Source organism: Gopherus evgoodei, unplaced genomic scaffold (genome assembly GCF_007399415.2).
Source record: "Gopherus evgoodei ecotype Sinaloan lineage unplaced genomic scaffold, rGopEvg1_v1.p scaffold_67_arrow_ctg1, whole genome shotgun sequence".
NCBI classification, from domain to species: Eukaryota; Metazoa; Chordata; order Testudines; family Testudinidae; genus Gopherus; species Gopherus evgoodei.
The window spans coordinates 239,479-265,081 of record NW_022060088.1 but is presented as its reverse complement, the minus strand read 5'-3'; the positions used below and the strand labels follow the sequence as shown (position 1 = coordinate 265,081).

The 25,603-nt window shown below is 46.0% G+C and overlaps 2 pseudogenes; one reads left to right on the top strand and one right to left on the bottom strand.

Annotated features, from left to right (window-relative positions):
• The window catches only part of LOC115643683, a 38,055-nt pseudogene extending 22,655 nt beyond the window's left edge, over window positions 1-15,400 (bottom strand).
• Window positions 15,401-16,417: 1,017 nt separating this feature from the next.
• On the top strand, window positions 16,418-25,245 carry LOC115643691 (annotated as a pseudogene).
• Window positions 25,246-25,603: the final 358 nt, after the last annotated feature.

Sequence of the window (25,603 nt, the reverse complement as noted above, 5' to 3'; positions counted from 1 at the left end):
AAAGGTTTTGTATTGATTCTAATCAGGAATATCCAAACGAACACAGATCTTGCACCAAAACAGCAGAGATTCCAGTTTTTTCTTCCAGTAGAAAGATACATATAAGGGTTCTCTTTCAAGCAGACAAATATGTACTAAATTTGTATAGACCCACATATAAAAGACCCTCCTAATCTGCTGCCCCCCACATAGGGTGACCAGAGAACAAGTGTGAAAAATCAGGAGAGTGGGTGGGTGGGTAATAGGAGTCTATATAAGAAAAAGACCCAACAATCGGGACTGTCCCTGTAAAATCCGGACATCTGGTCACCCCACCCCCAATTCCCATTTCTGGAGTACCAGACTGAAATCGGAAGGGTTTGGATCAGGCCTGCACAACTCGTAAAGCAGCGAGGGCCACATTACTCCAAAGGAAATAGCTGAGGGCCGAACCCACCCGGCCCCGCGGAAACATGCCCCACCCCCCAGGACCACCCGGCCCGGCGGAAACACCCCATCCCAGCACCGCACAGCGCTGCAGAAACAAACCCTGCTTCCCCAGCACTGCCCCACTAAAACAGCTGTGGGCCAAAAAGGAAGGTTGGGGGTGGGGAAGTGATACTTGATTTTAAATCAACCAGGGTCTCCCAGCTGAAGAAGTGGCTGGGAGCCCTCAGGGTCAAATTAAAGGGCCCAGGGCTCCGGCAGCTGGGAGAACCCAGAGCTTTGCGGGGCTGGGGCAGGGATTTAAAGGGCCCAGAGCTCCTGCTGCTGAGGGGGGGCCTGAGCCTTTGAAATCCCAGCCCCAGCCCATCTGCTGGAGCTGCAGCCGGGATTCAAAGGGCTTTGGGCTGCCTGCAGTGGGTCCCAGCCGCTCCCTACCCTTCTCAGAGTTACTTCCCTGGGAACTGCAGGGCACCAGTGGACATGGGGCTGGCTGGAGGTGGAGGTGGAGTGGGTGCTGGATATAGGATCTGGCTGCAGGCTGGGCAAGGGGTGTGGGGCAGGCTGGAGACGGGGTGTGGGGTGGGCTGGCTGGTTTCAGGCAGGGCCACGGGGGGGGTGCGGCATGGGTTGGCAGGGCTGGAGACAAAGGAGTGTGGAACTGGCTGGTTCAGGCAGGGGGGTGCGGCAGGAGTTGGCTGGAGACAGGGCAGGGGGTGCACAGCTGGTGTGGGCAGGGAAGGCGGTGCGGTGGGGGCTGGATGGAGACAGGGCAGGGGGTACAGGGCTGGCTGGAGACAGGGATTTGTGCAGGGCTGTAGGCAAGGCAGGGGGTGCGGGGCTGGCTGGAGACGGGATGGCTGCGGGCAGCGGGTGCAGGGCTGGCTGCAGATAGGAACTGGTGCAGGCAGGGCAGGAGGTGCGGGGCTGGTGCGGGCAGGGGTTGCAGGGTTGGCTGGAGACAGGCTGGCTGCAGGCAGGACGGGGGTGCAGGGCTGATGCAGGCAGGGAGTGCAGATACAGGGGGTACAGCCCATCCTGTATGGTGAGTGCCCTCTCCTCCTCCCTCCCCCACCAGGGTAGCAGCTGCAGCCTGGGGCTTGGGGGCTATTTAAATGGCCCGGGGCTCCCATGCTTCCACTGCCCCAGCCCTGTAAATAGCCGCGGGAGCCCTGAGGAAGTGGTGAGGCTCCAGCGGCTATTTAAAGGGCCAGGGCGGTAGAAGTGATGGGAACCCTGGACTTTTTCAATAGCCCCTAGAGCCCCGCATCTCTACCCCAGGGCTCCAGCAGAGGTGCTCTGGTGGCAATTTAAAGGGCCTGGCACTCCAGCCCCTGCTGGGAGCCCCAGGCCTTTTAAATTGCCCCCTGGGGAAGCTGGGCCACCCCAGTACAGCGCACTGGCTTTTGCCAGTACACCATACTGGGGCTTGCGCATGGAGCCCTCTTAGGGGCAGCCCGATTCAGGGGAATTGGTTGAATTGGCCTAAAGCCAGCCCTGGCGGCTGGGATTTAAAGGGCTCTGGGCTCCCGTCTGCTGCGGCAGCCCAGAGCCCTATGAATCCTGGCCACAGCTGAGATTTAAAGAGCTCTGAGCTCCCCGCTGCCGCGAGCAACTCAGAGCCTTTTGAATCCCGGCCGTGGCTGAGATTTAAAGAGCTCTGGGCTTCCCGCGGCTGCGGGCCATGCAGAACCTTTTGAATCCTGGCCGCGGCTGAGATTTAAAGTGCTCTGGGCTTCCCACGGCTGCGGGCAGCCCAGAACCCTTGGAATCGTGGCCGCGACTGGAATTTAAAGGGTTCTGGGTTCCCTGTGGCTGCAGGCAGCCCAGAGCCCTTTGATTCCCGGCCGCGGGCCGCACAGTTAGCCTTCGCAGGCCGCATGCGGCCCACGGGCCTTATGTTGTGCAGACCTGGTTTGGATCATGATTAATGGACATCATATACATTTTTAAAAACTATGACTAATCTTGGATTAGTATAAACACAATCTGTAGAAGGATAAAAAGTTCATCTTCCATTACAGAAAAGCATTCTATCATGACAAAATGTATTCATTTTATCTCATTTTTAAGAACAGAATTATGTTTTATGTTTGCCTCAGACAAGTTTCAAAAGATTTCAAGTTCTCCCCCACTCAACCACATCCCCCAAAACCAAACATATGAGCTGCTTCGCAAAAAGTTCTCTTTCTGGGTGTCACATTTCGGGGTGCCTTCCACTTATATTGTTATTTTCTTGTTTTTAAAAACCATAAGGGCAGGAAGCATAAGATTGGGTTTTTCCCCATCTTTGAAACTTCATTTTTGCCCCACTTGAAGATACACAGATAATGAACGGCAGGGGCAGATTGCCACGTTGTAATTTAACGGATGGGATTTTGGAATGACCTCTAAGCCATGGTAGCATTATCAACCGCTGCCCATTCATCCACAATTGCTCAATTTAAGAACAAATATTTTGTGAATATAGCCTCAGAAATAAACAGCCATCTTGTTTGGAGCGGGTAGTGTAGAGAAGGAAAATTGGAGATAAAGATATCCCTTTCTTCCTAAATTAAAGAAAAATAATCATAATAATAATTAGGGATCACATGAACTATTTTTACTGAATTTACTGTTTGGTTTTGTAATTATTACTAGGCTGTTCTGTTCTAAAGATAGTTAAGGAATAAGTTATTTTCTTTTTAAATATTCTCCACTGTTAAAGTACTACACTCAGGAAGAGGGCGAAAATCAAATGTACAACTATAAAATGGGAAATAATTGGTTAGGCAGTAGTACTGCTGAAAAGGATCTAGGGCATACAGTGGATCACAAATTGAATGAGTTAACAACATGAAGCTGCAAAAAAGGCTAAATCTAATTTTAAAGTGCACTAACCACAATACTGTATGTAAGACATGGGAGGGAATTGTTAATTCTACTCAGCATAGGTGAGGCCTCAGCTGGAGTACTGCATCCAGTTCTGGGCGCCACACTTTAGGAAAGATGTGGACAAATTGGATTGTCCAGAGGAGAACAATAACAATTATGAAAAGTTCAGAAAACCTGGCCTAGGAGAAAAGGTTACAAAACTGGGCACGTTTAGTCTTGAGAAAAGATGACAGAGGGAACCTGATACCAGTCTTTAAATATGTTAAGGACTGTTACAAAGAGGATGATGATCAATTGGTGTCCATGTCCACTGAAGGTAAGATGAGAAGTAACAGGCTTAATCTGCAGCAAGGGAAATTTAAGTTAGATATTAGGAAAAACTTTAACTATAAGGATACTTAGGTTCTGGAACAGGCTTACAAAGGGAAGCTGTAGAATCTCCATCATTGGAGGCTTTTAAAAACCAGTTGGACAAACATTTGTCAGAGATGGTTTAGGTTTACTTGGTCCTGTCTCTGCACAGGGGCCAGACTTGATGATCTCTTGAAGTCCAGTCTGGCCCTACATTTTATGATTCTATATATCTGGGGAGGGGAAGAGAGAGAATATGGCCCTGAAAGTTTACACTTGTGGGATATTTGGCAGTTAGTGCCACTGTTAAGTCATAAACAAGTGGTAAAGGTGGGTCTGTAGGACCGTAACCTTCTCAATGGAGCAACCTTCAAACTATATTTATTTTTAAAATATATTATTTGCACGTAAAACATGAGAAGGTGCTGAGCTTGGTGGAGATGATTTATTCGGGTGATTAGTTTACCTTATTGACAGTATAGAAGAAACTGTCCAATTGTGAGCTACATTCCAATCTTCTTTAAATACCAGTGTCAGGGTTCCTTCCCCACTCTCAACTCTGGGGTACAGATGTGGGGACCCATACAAAAGATCCCCTAGACTGATTTCTACCAGCTTAGGTTAAAACTTTCCTGTGATGATGCGGTTCTGGTGGGACCCAACTGAGAGTGCCAATTCAGGACCAATTGCTCAAACAGGGCAATTACAGCCCAAGGCTGGGGTTTTTCCACCTCTAAGGCAAACCAAACCAGCCAAACAAAAAGGACTTCGGTTTCACCTCACTGGCTAACCACAAGTCACACAAGCAATTTCCTTACACACTCCAGTCTCCCAGTATCACCACCAGTCCCACTCGTCCTGGGGATGAATGGTTATGAAAACCAACACCCCAGTAAAAGAAAAAGGTTCTCTCGATCCCAAAGGACCAAGCCCCAGACCCAGGTCAATATACACATCAGATCTTACCCACAAATCACGCTGTTGCCAATCCTTTAGAATCTAAAATCTAAAGGTTTATTCATAAATGGAAAAAGATAGAGATGAGAGCTAGAATTGGTTAAATGGAATCAATTACATACAGTAATGGCAAAGTTCTTAGTTAAGGCTTGTAGCAGTGATGGAGTAAACTGCAGGTTCAAATCAAGTCTCTGGAGAATATCCCCCGCTGGGATGGGTCATCAGTCCCTTGTGTAGAGCTTCAGCTTGTAGCAAAGTCCCTCCAGAGGTAAGACGCAATACTGAAGACAAGATGGACATGAGGCATCAGCCTTATATAGGCACTTCCAGGTGTAAGAACACTTCTTTGTTCTTACTGTGGAAAATTACAGCAAAATGGAGTTTGCAGTCACATGGGCCAGTTTCTGCACACCCTGCTGAGTCACAAGGCGTATCTGCCTCCTCTCAATGGGTCGATTGTGTAGCTGATGGTCCTTAATGGGCCATCAAGCAGGCTAAGCAGAGCTAACACCCACTTGTCTGGGATCTTTCCCAGTAACACAGCACAAGTTTGAAATATAGACGTATCATAAACAGATAAGAAAAGTTAATAGCACAGAAGTACTTTATATCTCTTTGTCTATAAAGGGTTAATAAGTTCAGTAAGCCTGGCTGTCACCTGACCAGAGGACCAATCAGGAGACAGGATACTTTCAAATCTTGAGGGAGGGAAGTTTTTGTGCTGTGCTGTTAGTTTTGGTTGTTGTTCACTCTGGGGGCTCAGAGGGATCAGATGTGCAACCAGGCTTCTCTCCAATTTCCCTGATACAGTTTCTTATAGATCCAGAATAGTGAGTACAAGGTAGATAAAGCGAGTTAGGCTTATGTTTATTTTCTTTATTTGCAAATGTGTATTTGGTTGGAAGGAGTTCAAATGTGCATTTGACTGAAAGGGAGTTCAAATTGGTATTTTGCTGAAAAGATTTTAATTTGTACTTGTATACTTAGGCTGGGAGAGTATTCCCGTGTCTATAGCTGAAAGACCCTGTACCTATTACATTTTAAATTTACAAAGATAATTTTTACTGTTTTTTTTCTCTTTAATTAAAAGCTTTTCTTGTTTAAGAACCTGATTGTTTTTTTTATTCTGGTGAGACCCCAGGGGACTGGATCTGGATTCACCAGGGAATTGGTGGGGAGAAAGGAGAGAAGAGGGAGAGAGAGGCTGATTTCTCTCTGTGCCAGGATTACTTTATCTCAGGAAGAGTCTGGGAGGGGGAAAGAGAAGGAGGGAGGAAGGTGAATTGTCCTCTTTGTTTTGTGATTCAAGGAGTTTGAATCACACAGTGATCTTCCAGGGTAACCCAGGGAGGGGAAGCCTGGGAGAGGCAACGGTCGGGGAAAGGGTTTACTTTCCTTGTGTTAAGATCCAGAGGATCTGGGTCTTGGGGGTCCCTGGGCAGGCTTTTATGGGGACCGGAGTGTACCAGGCACTGGAATTCCTGGTTGGTGGCAGCGCTACAGGTTCTAAGCTGGTAATTGAGCTTAGAGGAATTCATGCTGGTACCCCATCTTTTGGACGCTAAGGTTCAGAGTGGGGAATTATACCATGACAAGACAGTATACAGCCAATATTCATAACTTCAACTACAAAATGATACAGACATACAGACAGCATAATCATAATCAGTGACCCATACCCTGGTCTTAGACACCTTATGTGACCCCCTTTACATAGGATTTGGTGCCACTACAGGACCTTGGTTGCAAACCATGCTCTATATGGTCCCAGTTTATATCAATAATGTCACACCCCCAACGCAAAATTGATGCAGGAAGGGATGACACAGACATCACTGACTGCATCCCAAGAGCTCCCCGTCCTGGGTTCTGTCTTATTACAGCTTGTCCTGGGTTTGAAGCTATATTAATGTATAACAGAAATGCTTTACCAAACTTATGTTTAATAACATGATTGAATTTCTTTACAAACTTAAGGTAAAACTTGGTTAGAACAATAGTGGATTGGATTTTCTTTTGCAGCAGGATTCCTGTATGTCTCATGTGATCTTGCCAAGAGCTAAAGAACATAGCTACTTTATTCATACACACTCTGGCAAATATTTGGAACCCAATTAACATTAAATCAACATAGATATTAATGTTATTTACAGTGTAGGAATCTTGGCATTTAGCAATGCAATCAATATGGTAGTGTGCCTCAGTTTCCCCTTTCCTAGTGCACATCAGGTCTGGAATGTCTTTTCCCCTGTGAAAAGTTTCAATACTGTTTACAGGCATTAACTGTGAAACATTAGTATAGCAAGGCCTTTTACTATAAAGTGTGTTCTCATGTACTGTTTTCAACACGTTCAAGGGACTTTCCAAAGGATTGGGCACATGGTACATCTTACAATTCTTGGTAATAGCAACACATTAGTTACAAAAATCACCATTAGCAATAACAAAAAATTCATTGCAAGTGTCCATTTACAATTATGTTTGTTATGCCACACCTTTGGCTCAATACCCTTGGAGTTTGGGAATTTTAGAGTTAACTTTTGGCTTCTCTTTGCAAAATTCAGTTTTCCCTGATTCCTCTTGCTTAACCACATTTACTGGCTGATGGGGTGGGTTCTCTGTGCTAACAGCTATTAGCAAGTCTTTTTTCTCCCTTCCAGCCAGGTAATTTGCATTAACACAAACACTAGCTTTTAATTTCTTAGCTGCTACCAATTCCAAGGCTGGACTCTGTCTTATAGAGATACTACACAAATTCAAAGGGTCTAAGAGTGAGAGTTTGCTTGCTCTTCCCTGCATTCTCAAGCCTTTATCGATAAAACTATTTTGCTTCGAAACACCAGTAACCCAATCTGTTCTCAGATCCTGAAGCACAGGCTGCTGACTTACAGAATTGGCATGGAGACATTCCTGTTCCAACACCATTGTCTTCCCAACAAGCTGGCCAAACCCAGGCACTTGGTCATAGGGCTGTTTAAATTCCTTAACAACTTTTATTCCATCTGAGACCGTCTCAAAGCTATCCACACTGGATTTTTCAAAAGGAAAGTCAGTGGATCCATTCACTACAGAAAATTTTTGGCTGTTAGGAACTGAAACTTCATTGATTAAATCACTTTTACACCCTTCAGTTGCAGCAAACTGCTTGCACAGATTACCCTGAGAATATCTTTTCCTAGGAGCTTTTCTAAGCAGCAATTCACCCCTCTCAGAAATTCTGCCCTTATCCTCTTCACCTAGGGCTTGCTCTAAAGGAACACTTTCCTGAGCAACCACAGACTCTTTCTGGGTCTCATTTACATTTAGAATCACCTCTGGCCCACCAGGCAGATTTTTACACAACTCCCTTTCAGGCAAACTTACAGACTTTCTAGATAACAGGTTAGAAGCATTTTTCTTCCCTTGGCCATGAACAAGTTCAGGAATCTTTTCCTTTTTGCTACAAGTTGTCCAACTGTCAGTAGGTAACACAATTAAATCACCTTTTTGCTCTCCTTGTGTCCTGGCTAGGGTATCACCCTGATTAGACAGAATTGCTACACCCTTTTCCAACCACACATTAGCAACTGGCAAACTACAAGCACCAGAATTATCTGATCTCTGGGATTTTGCTAAGACACTAACTGGATGCAACCTAGTTAACAGTGCCATTCTTCCCAGCAGACACAAACTTAGGACCATTCCCTTCCTGGGCTTTAGCTGTATTTACAACCAACTCTGAGACAACTGAACTATTCTCAACCATCACAGGCTGAAAGGCACCTTCTGTCTGCTCCACAGACAAAGAAGAGCCAGACACACATTCTCCTTTACCAGACACACAGCTTGGGATTTCATTTCCCTTGTCCCAGCACACAGGGCTGTTCACAGACAACTGCTTGGAGACCGGGGTAGCTTCCTCCATAGGCAAGTCAATACCCCTGACAGACACAGGCACAATTCCTTCACTGTCACATATCTCTGCACAGGAAACAGATAAGGGATAGGGACACTCATTTTCCACTATCCTTGTCTTTCCACACTGCTGACTAGACAAAGCCCTTGGCTCACAAGGCTGCCTAGGCTCCTCCAAAATTTCCTACCAGGCACATTGCCATTTCCAACAGGTAAGCTGCTGCTTTTTTCACTACACGGAGCTACTTCCAGCAAATCATAGTTACCCATTTCAGGTTTACTTTTAGAAGCTGCACTAGCCACCAATCCATTACCCATTACAAATCTACCCTTTCCTTCCTCAGTTAGGGCTTCCACCTGACCATTTATTTGAATTTGCTCCTCAGAAACATTTTCCTCCCTAATGAGATCTTTTTGCTCTTGATCCAACTCCAGATTCATTTCTGAGACATTAGACAGACATTCAGAAACTTCATTCACAGACACACTGCTTTCTTGGACAGACAAACAGCTATTACCCACCAGGTTAGACTCCCCCACTCCCTGGCCATAGCAAAATTGGTTACACACAGAAAACTGCCCAGAGTAATACCACACATCAACATAGTTATAAACTGGATTGTTAAGAGGATACAGTTTCTGCTGTTCTTCCCTTGCTTCTTTGACTTGGAGCTGAAGTCTGGCAGTTTCTTGTTGCATCTTGTGAGTCTCCTGTTCCATCTTGTGAGTCTCCTGTTGCCTCTGTCGAGCTCTCTCCATAGCAGCCAGTAATTCCAGAATCCCCTTACGAGCTTTGTCTTCTAATTCAGCTATTTTCTGCCTTTCCAACAATCGCAGGTCTGCTAGTTTCTGTTCATGCTCGAATTGCAGTTTATTTGCTGCCTCTTTCATTCTAATTGCTTCTGCCATTTCTGTAGTATCAGGTAAGGGCTGTGCTCCTGCCTCCTGATCACTGGCCATTAACAGATCTCCCAGTTCTTGATTTGTAGCTTTCTTTCTAATGCTTATTCTCTTTTCTGAACACAAATCTTCCAGGGCTTTTTTGTCAAGACCCTCATATGCCCTTTGCTCATCCATTGCAACTGCTCTTCAACCAACCAAACTCTCCATCCGAAATTTCAGATTTGGATAGCGTGGGGTTCTGACCCAAAGCTTAATTGACCTGGTTCTATGGAGTCTAGCACGACTACGCCACTGTGACGATGCGGTTCTGGTGGGACCCAACTGAGAGTGCCAATTCAGGAACAATTGCTCAAACAGGGCAGTCACAGCCCAAGGCTGGGGTTTTTCCACCTCTAAGGCAAACCAAACCAGCCAGACAAAAAGGACTTCGGTTTCACCCCACTGGCTAACCACAAGTCACACAAGCAATTTCCTTGCACACTCCAGTCTCCCAGTATCACTACCAGTCCCACTCGTCCTGGGGATGAATGGTTATGAAAACCAACACCCCAGTAAAAGAAAAAGGTTCTCTCGATCCCAAAGGACCAAGCCCCAGACCCAGGTCAATATACACATCAGATCTTACCCACAAATCACGCTGTTGCCAATCCTTTAGAATCTAAAATCTAAAGGTTTATTCATAAATGGAAAAAGATAGAGATGAGAGCTAGAATTGGTTAAATGGAATCAATTACATACAGTAATGGCAAAGTTCTTAGTTCAGGCTTGTAGCAGTGATGGAGTAAACTGCAGGTTCAAATCAAGTCTCTGGAGAACATCCCCCGCTGGGATGGGTCATCAGTCCCTTGTGTAGAGCTTCAGCTTGTAGCAAAGTCCCTCCAGAGGTAAGAAGCAATACTGAAGACAAGATGGACATGAGGCATCAGCCTTATATAGGCACTTCCAGGTGTAAGAACACTTCTTTGTTCTTACTGTGGAAAATTACAGCAAAATGGAGTTTGCAGTCACATGGGCCAGTTTCTGCACACCCTGCTGAGTCACAAGGCATATCTGCCTCCTCTCAACGGGTCAGTTGTGTAGCTGATGGTCCTTAATGGGCCATCAAGCAGGCTAAGCAGAGCTAACACCCACTTGTCTGGGATCTTTCCCAGTAACACAGCACAAGTTTGAAATATAGACAGTATACAGCCAATATTCATAACTTCAACTACAAAATGATACAGACATACGGACAACATAATCATAATCAGTGACCCATACCCTGGTCTTAGACACCTTATATGACCTCCTTTACATAGGATTTGGTGCCATTACAGGACCTTGGTTGCAAACCATGTTCTATATGGTCCCAGTTTATATCAATAACGTCACATTCCCCAAGGCGCAAATTCTCCCTTGTATCTTAGATTAGGTAAACGATGCCACCAACTAGTGATTCAAACAAACATTTAGGAAGGACCACTTGGAGCCCTATCACTCCCCCTAATATCTTTCCCCCCCCCCCCACAGCCCTACATCTCCTTTCCTGGGGAGGTTTGAGAATAAACAAAATGAACACAGACCAACCACCTTGGGTTTTTAGGACACCAAAAAAAAACCAATCGGATTCTTAAAAAACAGAGCTTTCTTAAAAAGAAAAAAGGTATAACAAGCACCTCATGTCAAATAACTATTATTGGGTTTTACTGTATCACAGAGCATCTTACTCCCAGAGCAGACATTAAGATATTCTCCTCTGGGAAAAAGGATTTGTAAAAGAGATCCAAGACCAAGTCAGATATCCTAAACAACATATAACTGCACATATCATCTCATCACTGGGACATCAGTTATCAATTTACTGTCATTCCATTCGGAGTATTTAGATATGAAAAAAAAACAATGGAAAAAAGTGTATGATACCTCATCCCTTCAAACCAGCTTACCATGTATTCCAAAATTCTGATCAGCTATAAACTTGAGATTCAGGGACCCTTTAAGACTGTTTCTAATTTCACTATATGTGCTTTCAAGTTTTAGGGGAATCTGTTACCCAAACTATTTAAGCCTATAAAAGCAGTGTGTGCTGTGGAAAGCATATGTTCCCTACCCCCTCCCCAACCACCCCTCTCCTCCACAAAAAAGTAAATGAGACAAGGAGAGTGAGAGATACCAGCAGAAGTTGGCCCAATAAAAACTCTCTCTCACCTTCTGTCTCTAATATCCTGGGACCCACAGGGCTACAACAACACTGCATTTTTTTTTAAAAAAGCAATACACATTTCCCATCTCACAGGTCTGACCAGAAGGCAGATTCACAATCACACTCTTTGTTTATGTGTACTAATTTCCCCACCACAAACGCAAAAATTTTAAAAAATGCACCACCATCTTTTTAAGGAAGCAATGGACCCCATGACAACTTTTCACCTACTTTTAGGTTAGCAAAAATAGATGTTAGATCTCTAAAGTCAATACTTCTTCCTCTGAAATGGAAAACTTTACAATCCCAAGTGAACTGTTGAGAACATTGGTGGGTCTTTTAGTGGTTCAGCGCCAATGAGACTGTAAAAGTTTATAGCTAGCGCTCTTACAGAAATCAAACCACCCTCATGGGGACGAGAAACAACTGACAACAAATGGAAGTAGAAGGGTTAGATCTCCTCTCTAGCCTGCCTTTGCTTAAGGCAGGAGGGGGCAGTTGAGACGGGAACCTCCCGAACAGGACAGTCGAAAGCAAACCAGAAATTCTCCCTGTCAACCAGGACACAAGTTCTTCCCCAGAAACCTAAGGCTCACCCGGCTTTCAGGCCCATCCCGAACTGCTGGTTCTGAACGCAAATATGCTCTCGGAGTTTGCCGTAGCCAGCGTTACACAAGAGACACTTTGCTCTTCCACTCCTGATTCTGATGGGAAATCCGCCCCGGGGTATTTCAAAGGGCTAACGGCGATCGCCAACCTAAGGGAGAGGAGAGGGGACCCGCCGGCTGGGGCGAGCCCTGGCCGGGTGCAGACGGAGGGGTCCCGCATGGGCACCCAGCGGGGAGAAGGGCGAGCGGGCAGCCGGCGGGGGGAGGTCCGAAGGCAGCTCCCCGAGAGTAGGAGGGCAGGAGGGGTCCGGGAACGAAGAGGCAGCCCCGAGTTGCCCAAGGCGCCGGCAGGGCTCACCTCGTCACCGTGGTGCTGGCAGTACCTGGCCCGGTCGGTGAAGAAGGCGGCGAAGTTTCCGTAGGGCTCGGCGGCGGCGGCGGCGGGGGCCCGGGCGGGCTGGGCGACCGGCTAGGGGTGGGGCGCCCGGCCGAAGCGCTCGATGAAGTGGTCCATGGTGAGGCTGTCGCCCAGGAGCTCCGGCCAGTCCAGGCAGCGGGAGCTGGCAGCGTTGCGCCTGTTCCAGGAGCTGCACGGGGGCTCCCCCTGCCGGCTGTGCGGCTCCCGGAGCAGCAGCGGGGCCGGGGCGGCCGCAGAGGCGGCAGCGGGGGCCGAGGCGCTGCTGGATCAGCGGTGCCGCTGCTGGCGCGGGAGGGGAGCGGGGCCCCGGGCGCTGTGGTGCTGCTCCTCCGCGGCGGCCCCCACCGCGTCCTGCATGCTGCTGAGGAGGAAGCTGGAGGAGGGCAGCGCGTCCATGCCCCAGGGCTCGGAGAGCGTCGCCTTCTGCTCGCAGAGGGACCAACGCCGATCGGGCGCGGAGAAGGCGGCCGCGGGCAGGCGCTGCGCCTCCAGGCGCTGGCAGCAGACGGCGTGCAGGCAGGGCAGGACCCGCAGGCGGCGAGTCGGGCCGTACAGCTCCTGGCACAGCGGGCAGCGCTGAAAGTCTGCCTCGGAGACGAAGCCATTTGCAAGCGGCCTGGCTGCAGGGGGCAGGCGGGCGCCTCAGCAGCAGGGACGCGTGCAGAAGCCGGCTGCGAATCACTTGCTGGCCCCGACGATTAGTCCATGTCTGCGGGAGCCGGATCCTCGGAGCGCCCGGGGTCGTGTCCAATTCGCTGCTGCGCAACAGACTCTGCCCTACCACCTCTACTTAGCGCCCCCGCCAGGGAGCGCCCTGGCCACCCTGGAGCGAGTCCCCAGAACGAGGCTGGCTGCTCAGAGTCTGCGTGTCCCGCCTACCCCGCTTCGATAACGTGGTGGCCACGTGCCTCTTCCGTGCGCTGCCCGCCGCTCCTGCCCCCCCTCCAGTGTGCACGTAAGGGGTGGATGCAAGGATTCTAGGATTAGGATTTAAGAGCTCGTTAAGAAGAGAAGTAAATACACCAAACTAGCCTTAATGTAAAATGAAGATTGCAAAAGACAGAAGAAATAAAGTTTGTTGTTTTAACCAAACTCTCAAAAGGCAAGAAATTCCAAGAGATAAAGTTACTGTTAGCTCAACTAGATTGCTTGTCCTCTGTAGATATGGTGTGCTTGACACATGAAAAGGTACATGAGGCTTTACATATAGTAAAGGAAAGAGAAAATACCGCAGAGATTTAAAAACATGAAAAGGAGGTAGGGTTAGAGTTAGAAATGAGCTACAAAGCCAGAAAGGGTACAAATCTATAAATGAAAATGTTAGGAAAGTGCTGAAACTGTCAAAACCTGACCTAAACTGGGTATGAAACAAACAGCTAAAAGGCAAACGCTAATAAAATAAATGAGCAATATAGGAATAAGAAAAACAGGGTAAACAGATGGTATGTCGTTCAGCCTCCTCTTTTAGCTCTGTCCTGCAAATATTTATGCACGTTTTCCTTTTGTGCCAAGAAGTAAGCACATGTTTAAGTATTTGGAGAACAGGGGCTTTGCTCTGTATGGTCCTGGGTGCTGCAAAGAGATTTGCAAAGGAGAAGGACCTTCTCTCTTGCACAGTCTCATTGACAAGAGTGGGACTCCCTGAGAACATAGAAGTCCACACATACAGATCAGATAAGAGTGTCCACCAGCTTCCTCAGTGGATCTTGTCAGCTTCTTCATTTGGAAATAATCATCTAATCAGACGGAATTTCCAAGGTGGACTATTTCCCTGTACAGCTCACACCCATGCTTTGCACATTGACACTAGTTGGCTTTTTCAGCTAACAAACTTGAACAAAGGAATTTTGCCCCTTCATCCTTCAAGTGCCTCTAACAGAGTCCTGGTGCTACACACACATTCTGTAAACTCCTCAACACTTACAAGGTCCACTGCATTTGTGCTAAACCTTCTAAGCCTTACAGCACAGTTTCTTCCTGTTTCAGCAACAGAGCTTGTACATTGCTGTAAACAATTAGCTATCTACCGGGTTTCTTAGGCCATGATCATCACCTACAGAGCTGAACACCTACAATTTATTTTAAATTTAAATTCTATCTCCCCCCACCCTTTAAAGATCAGAGCAAGGTGCTTCTTTTGATTAAGGGTGGGTTCTTATTTTGAGTACAAAAAAAATATTGAAGTAAAGCTAAACTTAGTTTTGCATTTAATTCTAAAAGTGGTGAGATCCACAGTCCAGTATTAGCTAACTGATCATTCATATACACCTCATCTATCTTTAACTGCGCGATTGGATTTTTCTGCAGAGCATGCTTGCCCCCACATTTTTGAATCAGCAACCTTTTGTTACAATAAGAAACATTTCTTCCCCCAATGTGTTAAGTCATCTACTGTTCACTAAAACCCTCATCTTGCAAAAGTGGATGTAATAGTCTAAAGGTGATGGCTGCAGCTTAAGAACTTCCACTTTCCTGGGTAGAAAGCTGGATTGGAAACATTTTTCTATTAATTTTTTCATAGAAAGATAATTAAAATTTGCTTATGCAAATTGTCTTAATTTTCAGGCCATAATCTCATTTGCTTCTGCTATCATATTATGTTCTCCTCTTACCCTTACCAAGAGCATTTTCATGAAAATTAGATCTCTGAGGAGTCATCTGCTTCTGATGCTGGTTTGGTATCTGAACTCATAATTCAGATCCAGTCCTCACAAAGCCTTACTACTGTAACTAAAGGTTACTTGCTAATAAGCCTTTGCTGCACCGTACCACTGGTTTGACATCAGTCATGGTGAAACTAAGAGAATTAAGCAGGAGAACATATTAACATTTAAAAACTGATGTCCCCCTTTCTCGTAGGTGTCCCTACTAATGAAGAGTGTAGAGTGAAAGAACAAAAAGATAGAATAGCATTCTTTCAGTAGAATTTTTCTTCTATGAGGCATCAATAGATTTCTAAAGAGTTTGAATTTTCCTTGCTGAATGAGATTAAAGCATGCCCGTTCACAGTGCCTTATATGTGAACTGCTTTTATCCTTCTAATTGTGGAGGTGGTGCGTTGCGTAGCTTGGATGCCAGGACATACTACTGTGTAATCATCGGCCTGTACTTGGTATTAACATATTAGCCAGAGTTCCCATAAGCATTCCAGCAGAAACCTGCATTAGAGAAGTAATTTCTGCGCTGCTGAAGTAGCAATTTCTGTATTAATCTCTGCTGTGATGTAATTGGTACTGCCATTGCCAGCATTTTTAAAGATCTTTTCCATAAGAATAGTCATTTAAAAAACAAAGCAAAATCCAGATCTATCCAAAGCTCTCCCAAGAACATCTCTGTTTTATTTTTTATGTCTTTAGCTCTGAAAGTGTATGGATAATGGTGTCCTTTGAAGAGTTATCTTACTCCTAGGCTGGAACTGGAACAAGATTGTATACCCTCAAAATAATAAATTGGCAAGAAATCCCTGATTGTCTTGTTGGGGTATGAGGCCCTACAGTATATTGCAAGTTACCTGAAGCATTGGAGTGTGTGGAGGGGATGTGGATGGGAAATGTAGTGCTTCTGTACAAGCTGTCCTAACCATCTTTAGTTCACAGGGACGCCTGAAGACTTTTTCTTCCAAGAATAAGATGAGAAACATACAGCTCATGAAACTGCATTCTTGAGAGACTTTTGTGTTTGGCTGCAAATGTTAAGTCAGAGACTTTTGAGCACAGCTTTGTTTTAGGCTGGCGATGATCCCTGTGTCTGGAGGAGTGGATAGAACTGGATAGAACACTTTAACTCTCTTGATTTCTTGGCAGGAAGATGAAGACTGCAATGCTGAACTTATAGAAGCTGTTTGACCAGCTCATGCGTCAGTCAGAATTTCTAAATGAAGGAAATGAATACCGCAACTCATGTCACGGTTAACTCATGTATGTTGTTCAGAGCAAGAATTGACAACTGCTAGCTCATTTCGACTTCAGCCCTGAGTACTAAAGAGCCCCCCGATGATTTTGTAGGTAGTGGTCCTTTTCCAGGTACATAGATTTGGGAGGAAACCTGTTTTATTTGCTCTGACTGGACACAAAGTGACCGTCTGAACTTGTGGGATGAGTGCATCATGCTGTAGCATCCTGATTTTCTTGCACACAGAATTTCATAGTTGAAGTTTCTAAGGTGCAGGGGTGTGCGTGCATGTGCGTGTGTGTGTGTAGCTAATTAGTACCAAAGGAGGGGTTGAAAACCTTAGCGGGACCCAACAGTTAGCTTTCTTTGACATGGGCCCAAGGACTGGGACTAAAAACTTCCATGAATACCAGGCTGGCTGCAGGCAAAGTTCTGAAATCTCTTGCTGTAACTTTACAGGGTGGATCATGTATAAGTAATATAAGGCCCTGCCATCAATCAAAACCTAACTTCCCCTGTTGACCGCTTAAGCCCCGCCCCTTTATCCCGAGTCCATCCCACTGTCACCGGAAGTCCTGCCCTATGACGGTATTACTTTTGGGGTCAAGGTGGCCCCATGACCAGAAGCAAGGTGTGTCATGTGACCCTCTAAGAACTCCTCCCACTGCTCTCTACCAAATAGGATTGGTTTTGCCCTGATAGGAAATTTTGACCAATCATGGCAAGTTCCGGGGTGGCGTGACCTATCCGGAAGTGGGCTGTCTGATCCCCCTAAGAACTCCTCCCAAGGCCCTCTGCCAATCAGAGTGCAGCACCATTGCCCCATAAGTCCCAGCGCTGGACAGAGAAGGCCATCTCTTACCAAGGACATGTGTTTTAGAAATCTTGGAAAGGCTGCTGAGAAGAAACATGGACTCCTTCACCACCCCCATGAGAACTTTGGACTTTGTTTTAGCCCCAAGGGTCTTTGACCATCTGCAGAGAAAACACTACATCAGCGACAGTTCTGAGGAAGAGGAGGGAGCGACCAAGGGGACCCCTTTGGCCCAGCCATAGATAGATATGCCGGAACCAGAACCCAAAACCCAACTGCTTGTGAGACACCCCAATGAGCATGGTGGCCTCTCTTTGTTCACCCCCTTAGAGGTGGAATGCAATTGCGGCTCAGGGAAGTCACCAGCGGACAAGATGAATGGAAAAGATGGCGCTCAGGTAAAGGAATGATTAAGAAGCAACGGTCAAGGAGGGGAGAGTAATGGAGCTAGGAACCAGAGCTTGTGTAAATTAAAAAGAAGCCATGGGTTGCTTACACTGTTTCTTTTCTGAAAATCTCTCAACAGCTCGACGATGCCTTTCTAGAGGACCCAGAGGCCCTAGACAGCATTGCATCAAGCAGGGAAGGTGAACTGATCCCACCTTGTTTTTCCTCAATGCCGATACAGATTGTTGAAGAGGACTCTGAGGATGATGGCTATGAGGAGTTTAGGAGGAGGCTTGGCATAGAACTAACTGAGCCAGTGCCATGTCGTGAGCGTAAAAAAGTCATGCAGACTATTGTACGTGTTGCTGTTTATGCTGTCCTTAAACACTGCCTTAGGGAAAAGCTTCTTGAAGATTGTGAGGGCTATCAGGTATCAGAGGGGTAGGCGTGTTAGTCTGGATCTGTAAAAGCAGCAAAGAATCCTGTGGCACCTTATAGACTAACAGATGTTTCGGAGCATGAGCTTTCGTGGGTGAATACCCACTCCCTCAGATGCATGTAGTGGAAATTTCCAGGGGCAGGTATATATGCAGGCAAGCTCGAGATAATGAGGTAGTTCAATCAGGGAGGATGAGGCCCTGTTCTAGCAGTTGAGGTGTGAAAACCAAGAGAGGAGAAACTGGTTCTGTAATTGGCAAGCCATTCACAGTCTTTGTTCAATCCTGAGCTGATGGTGTCAAATTTGCAGATGAACTGAAGCTCAGCAGTTTCTCTTTGAAGTCTGGTCCTGAAGTTTTTTTGCTGCAGGATGGCCACCTTAAGGTCTGCTATAGTGTGGCCAGGGAGGTTGAAGTGCTCTCCTACAGGTTTTTGTATATTGCCATTCCTAATGTCTGATTTGTGTCCATTTATCCTTTTCCGTAGAGACTGTCCAGTTTGGCCGATGTACATAGCAGAGGGGCATTGCTGGCATATGATGGCGTATATTACATTGGTGGATGTGCAGGTGAATGAACCAGTGATGGTGTGGCTGATCTGGTTAGGTCCTGTGATGGTGTCGCTGATGTAGATATGTGGGCAGAGTTGGCATCGAAGTTTGTTGCATGGATTGGTTCCTGAGCTAGAGTTATTATGGTGCGGTGTGCAGTTACTGGTGAGAATATGTTTCAGGTTGGCAGGTTGTCTGTGGGCAAGGACTGGCCTGCCCCCCAAGGCCTGTGAAAGTGTGGGATCATTGTCCAGGATGGGTTGTAGATCCTTGATGATGCATTGGAGGGGTTTTAGCTGGGGGCTGTATGTGATGGCTAGTGGAGTCCTGTTGGTTTCTTTCTTGGGTTTGTCTTGCAGGAGGAGGCTTCTGGGTACACATCTGGCTCTGTTGATCTGTTTCCTTATTTCCTCGTGCGGGTATTGTAGTTTTGAGAATGCTTGGTGGAGATTTTGTAGATGTTGGTCTCTGTCTGAGGGGTTAGAGCAGATGCGGTTGTACCTCAGTGCTTGGCTATAGACAATGGATCGTGTGATGTGTCCGGGATGGAAGCTGGAGCCATGAAGGTAGGCATAGCGGTCGGTAGGTTTTCGATATAGGGTGGTGTTAATGTGACCATCACTTATTTGCACCGTGGTGTCAAGAAAGTGGACCTCCCGTGTAGATTGGTCCAGGCTGAGGTTGGTGGTGGGGTGGAAGCTGTTGAAATCGTGGTGAAATTTTTCCAGTGTCTCCTTCCCATGGGTCCAGATTATGAAGATGTCATCAACGTAGCGTAGGTAGAGAAAAGGTGTGAGTGGACGAGAGCTAAGGAAGCGTTGTTCCAGGTCGGCCATAAATATATTGGCATATTGTGGGGCCATGTGGGTGCCCATAGCAGTGCCACTGATCTGGAGATATATATTGTCATCAAATTTGAAATAGTTGTGTGTAAGTATAAAGGCACAGAGCTCAGCAGCCAGTTGTGCTGTGGCATCATCAGGGATAGTGTTCCTGACAGCTTGTATTCCATCTGTGTGTGGGATGTTTGTGTAGAGAGCCTCTACGTCCATGGTGGCTAGGATGGTGTTTTCTGGGAGGTGACCAATGCCTTATAGTTTCCTCAGGAAATCAGTGGTGTCACGGAGATAGCTGGGAGTGCTGGTGGCATAGTGTCTGAGTAGAGAGTCCATATATCCAGACAGTCCTTCAGTGAGAGTGCCAATGCCCGAGATGATGGGGTGTCCAGGATTTCCGGGTTTGTGGATCTTGGGTAGTAAATAGAATAACCCTGGTCGGGGCCCTAGGGGTATGTTGATTTCTTCTGGTGTTAGTGTAGGGAGTGTCCTGAGTAGATGCTGTAGTTTCTTAGTGTATTCCTCAGTGGGATCTGAGGGAAGTGGCCTGTAGAATTTGGTATTGGAGAGTTGTCTGGCGGCCTCCTTTTGGTAGTCAGACCTGTTCATGATGACGACGGCACCTCCTTTATCAGCCTCTTTGATGATAATATCAGGGTGGTTTCTGAGGCTGTGGATGGCATTGCGTTCTGCACGACTTAGGTTGTGAGGCAAGCGATGTTGTTGTTCCATGATTTCTGCCTGTGCACGCCAGCGGAAGCATTCAATGTATAGGTCCAGACTGTCATTTTGACCCTCAGGAGGAGTCCATGTGGAGTTCTTCTTCTTGTGCTGTTGGTGGGAGGGCACCTGTGTATCAGTGCACTGTTCAGTGTTGTCCTGGAAGTATTCTTTGAGTTGGAGCCAGCGAAAGTAGGCTTCCAGATCGCCACAGAACTGTATCATGTTGGTGGGCTTGGCAGGGCAGAAAAAGAGTCCCCGAGATAGGACAGACTTTTCTTCTGGGCTGAGTGTGTAGTTGGATAGATTGACGATATTGCTGGGTGGGTTAGGGATGGGGCTATGTCATAGATGTGCCAGCCCAATGGCCCCATGACTGTGTGACTTGGACTTCTGTGGATATAAATTGCAAGCTCCGGGGTCTGTGTGCTGAGCTATATTTGGAAAGCTTATTAAACACTGTTATTGCCATGGGTTATGCTATGCAATATCTGTGCCTAACCCAAGAACATGTAGCGCAAGGGGTCACCTTATAAATGCTGTGCAATTCAGTGGAGAACCTGACTGTGTTTTAAATAAAATAACCAAACCAGAAGATACCTGCTTACAGCGTTATATTGACCATCTAGTCCACACAAAAAGTTACAGAACCCTGCTTAAGAAAAAGACTATTTGTAAGAAATCTAAAAGGATTAAGTTAGAAAATGGTGAGGGGACAAACATGCAATATAAAGCGTGCTAGCTTTAAATAAAAAAAAATAGAAAATCCTATTGAAAAGGACTTTGTGACTATCTGTCTTTCTGTTAGAAGGCCTTTGGCCCTTAAGCGAGCTAGAAGTTTTAATGAAGCATCTTGGTTTGTTTTCAAGGAGCTGAATGTCTTTTAAATAAAAAATAAATAGTTTGTGAGAACCTAGCTCTTGTTGGGGTGTGTGTGTAAAAGAGACCCATTCATAGCAAAAAAGCTGAAATGTATGTTATGGGAGGGGAAAAAAATCCTAAAAAATGAGCTTACAATAAAACAAATAGGGCTTGTTCAGACATGTATTTGAGTACAATAGAGTTTACTTATCCTGTTGAACTGAATGGGTTTAACCACACACCCCACTCACTGGATAGTCAGGGTGACTGCGATTACTTACCGTTGTTGCCATAGGGTTAAATTTGATGGGGGTGCACCCATAGTAAGGTAGGTGTGTGTGTGTGTGTGTGTGTGTGTGTGTGTGTGTGTGTGTGTGTGTGTGTGTGTGTGTGTGTGTGTTGAGTTCTGATTAATATGAAATGAAATAAAACCTCAGAAATTCACAGATGCTATTGGACAGTTGAAATATAACCCCTGGAGTTGGCAGAACTGTATTGGACAGTTTAAATGTGGCCCTGGAGCTGGTTGAATGCTATGGGTCATTCTTTCTAGAAAACACTCCCACCCCAAACTTTAAGCACGTGTAAGCAGAGTCAGGATGAGCTCTGCCCTGACATCTGGTGGTGAATTATGGGGAGTGTGGAAAGAATTTCAGGGAATGTGAAAAGGAATTTCAGGTATTTGCACTGGCCCACCCACCCCACCTAGCATAGCCCACAGAAGCCTGGGATGGTTATTTTGACTGCTCTGGGATCCCCAATTTCTTTGTTATTGGGGCAGGAGGAATAAAGTGTTGTCACCCTGATTATGTGAATGAGGAACTATGAGACTGCTTTATGACAGAGACGACTCAACCTCAATTAAGTAGTACTTGCTAGACAAGGGGCATGGGTTCCAAAAAGCAGTGAATGGAGAGAGGTTGGGGACTGGTGTGTGTACTTGATGGTATGGGCCCCTTTTGAGGGCCTGAAACACCAATTGCACATCCTCCTCTCTCCACTGTTAAAGAGTAGAGCTAATTTTGATTCCATTAGGAATCCATCTAGAGGCGGCTGAGCTGAATTCACGTTGAATGGTGCACCAGCACCGGGGCTCCCCTACTACAAGCTAAAATCACTAAGAGCTGAGCTGAGATCACTGAGTCCTGTGTTAATTAGTGGGGGAGCCTGAAGACCTATCGCTAAGAGGAGCAGTTTGCAGCATGTTGGAGCAGGCCATGGAACAGTGAGCAGAGTGGAACGGTTTGCGGGGACAGCTGGCGTGGCTCACGGGTCGGCTGGAGGAGCGGCACAGCTGGTGTAGTGGAGCTGGTTGTGGTGAAGGCTGCAGCAGAATTCCACAGAGAAATGGAGCAGTTGGCCCTGACCCCTTAACACTCTGTGTGGGTCCTCCCCCATTTCCACCCAGGCTGGGGGGGTAAAACTCTGCAGATAAACTTTTGAACTCTGGGGTGACACTGACCAGAGACTTTCGGGTTGTTGGACTTTGGGGTGATTGGACTTAAGACCCTAAGGGGGAAAGGACATTGCCAAAAGTATTTGGAGGTGGGTTTTTGCTTATGGTTTGTGTTATAATCCTGTTTGTGATGTTTCTCCAATGTGATGCTGCACTGTTTCCCTCCTTTATTAAAAGGATTTTGCTACACTCAGACTCTGTGCTTGCGAGAGGGGAAGTATTGCCTCCTAGAGGTTCCCGGGGAGGTGGTATGTAAGTGTCCCAGGTCACTGGGTGGGGGCTCGAGCCGGTTATGCATTGTGTTATTGAAACGGAACCCCTGGATACTGAACCCGGTCCTTGTTGCTGCCAACTCAGAGGGGCAGAAGGGTTACACGTGAAAGAAACATGTTTAAAAGAAAAACAAGCCCCAAGACATTAATTGATATCTGCAAAGGGGCCCCCCCACTTGGAAATGGGTACTGTTTAATACTGTAAGAAGGCCCTGCAGAAAAATGTATATTAATTTACAGAAAGAAAAAAAAAGCCCTGTTGTGCAGACAACTTGGTTCCCCCACCCCAGATCACAAAAGGGTATGCTATGGGGGTCGTGCCTAGAGTCCTTAAGGATCTATTACTTCAGAGCTGTGGTGATTAAATTAACCTGCTAGCTGCTATGTTGAAACAATGGGCTAAGATGGTATAAAAACCTCAGGTATACTGGAGAATGTCATTTTCAACAGAAACTTTCTTGAATGGCTGCTGCTGGACTGCAAGAGATGGTATATACACTGTTTCTAACTCTGAAAATATATATTATATATTGCCACTCTTTGCCCATGCTGTCTTAGTAAAATAATGGCTCCTATCTTAACTGCAGTGTGATCTGCTTAGCATGGAACCAGTAACTTTAAGCTGCAGTTTACCACCAGGCCAAGGTAAAAACCATTTTAACTATAGTTGTGCTTAATACTGTTTTAAAAAACTTGGACCCCTCACCCTCTCCAGCACCCCAACGCCCTGCCCCAGCCCGGTGAAAGTAAGTGAGGGTGGGGGAGTGGGAAGGGGGATGGAGTGAGCGGGTCAGGGTCTTGGGGAAGGGGCGGGGCCTCAGGGAAGGGGCAGAGTAGGTCCTGGGTTGCTCTTAGATTCAAAAAGTGATGTTGGACGTAAAAAGGTTGGAGACCACTGAGCTAGCCTCTAGGCTCTTCTGCAGACTCTTTCTCTTCAGCTGATTTGCCAACAGCTCAGCTGATCTGTTATCTTTACTTGAAGGCAATCATTAATGGAAGGTTTCTTCCTGCATAAAGGGACAGATGCTGTATTTCTTCTGCTTCCATTCTTCACTGTTGTTAAGATTAAGCATCCTCTTCCCAGAGTTTATCCAGTTGGCGAAGAACTTTGAAGAGTTCTGAAAGAAGTGGCAGAAGGCAGATCATGAGCTTGCCAGGTACAAGGATCTTCTGATGAAAGCAGAAACTGAACGCAGTGCACTGGATGTGAAGCTGAAACATGCTTGCAGTCAGGTGGATGTGGAGATCAAGCAAAGACAGCCAGCTGAAGCAGACTGTGAGAAGCTGGTGGGTATCAGGCTACCTGTGATGTGACTCCTGTATGGAACAGGCTTTGCTCTAATTCCTTACAGATTGACCTAAATGAGTGTTTCCATGCTATAGATACATCCACTCAGATAAGGATTTGGAAAGTTACAAAAAGGACTTCTATGTACTTAAATGTGTTGGCACAAAAATATTAATTCCTGTAGTATAGTTAATAGCTATACATGTCTCCCACAGTCCCATCACCTTCAAATATAACAACATGGAAGACTCCACTGATTTTAATGACACTGGGCAATAGGAAATGGCACATGAGGCACCTTCATCTGATTACAATATTAGGAATGTTCAGTGTGGTTCTATGACTCCTTGAGTTCATGGATTTGCAGAGAACCACGTGACTTCTTGCATCACTCCAGCCTTGTGAGACATCCACAAATTTCAGGAAATTCTATTAGAAATCTGTGACTTTCTGTGAGGTCATTTGCTGCAGTGACTCTCCAGCTCTTTAGGGTTTAGTAACTACAGACATTTATAACCATGCAGGTAGCATATTGGCAAGACTAGTATGGAGTTTAATTCACCCTAATGTATTGCTTGGAAGATTCCATATGGGCTTCCTCAGCAGACTGGAATTGTTCGACACTATGCCATCCTTTTGTGCATTTCTCAGCAGTCTAAAAAGGATTTATGGAAGACAATGACTGGCACCTAATAAGACATCAATAAATTGTTTTCTACTGCAAGGGAGTATAGCCTTTATTTGAATAGTGGTTTAATTCAGAAGAATCTCACTGCTGTTACTTTAAATTGAGTTTGTTACCTGTTGGAAGCTGGGACACCAGTTTCTGCTTTATGGGATTTTAATATGCTGTTGGAGTAGCAAACTTCCTCAAAGCCTATCTGCATTAGCTGTATTAAATGTCTTATGGTCTGCCTGTCTCCCATCAATCTGAAGTGAAGCTTTCTTTCCTACTTACTACTGATGTTTTCCGCTTTACAGGAGCGGCAGATCCAACTGATTCGAGAGCTACTGATGTGTGATGCATCTGGCAGTATTCAGCTAAATGAAGAACAGAAATCTGCCCTGGCCTTCCTTAACAGGCCTCAACTTTCCACTGGGGGTTCTGGAAACAGAAGGTAGGGAAGGTAGCATCCTGACCATCAGGGAAACAACTGATTAGCACAGATACTTAAACTCTTGGATATCTAGTCCTTAGATTTACAGTAATCTTAGACTATGGTAGGGGTTTTTGACTTTTCCTTTGCAATACCCCCAATATCCATCCCATACCCACTCCAGGGGTAGTCATGTTTCGGGGAATAACTCAGGACAACAATTTCCCACCTAAATAAGGACAAATCACTGCAGATAAAAAGGTTGGGGAAATCTGCCACATTGGAGAGATTGTAAATTGACACTTGAGAAGTATGGAGAGACCAGGGCAAAATCAGAGATTAGAGAGCTGATCATTCGGGGGGAATCTCCCTGGATTTTATAG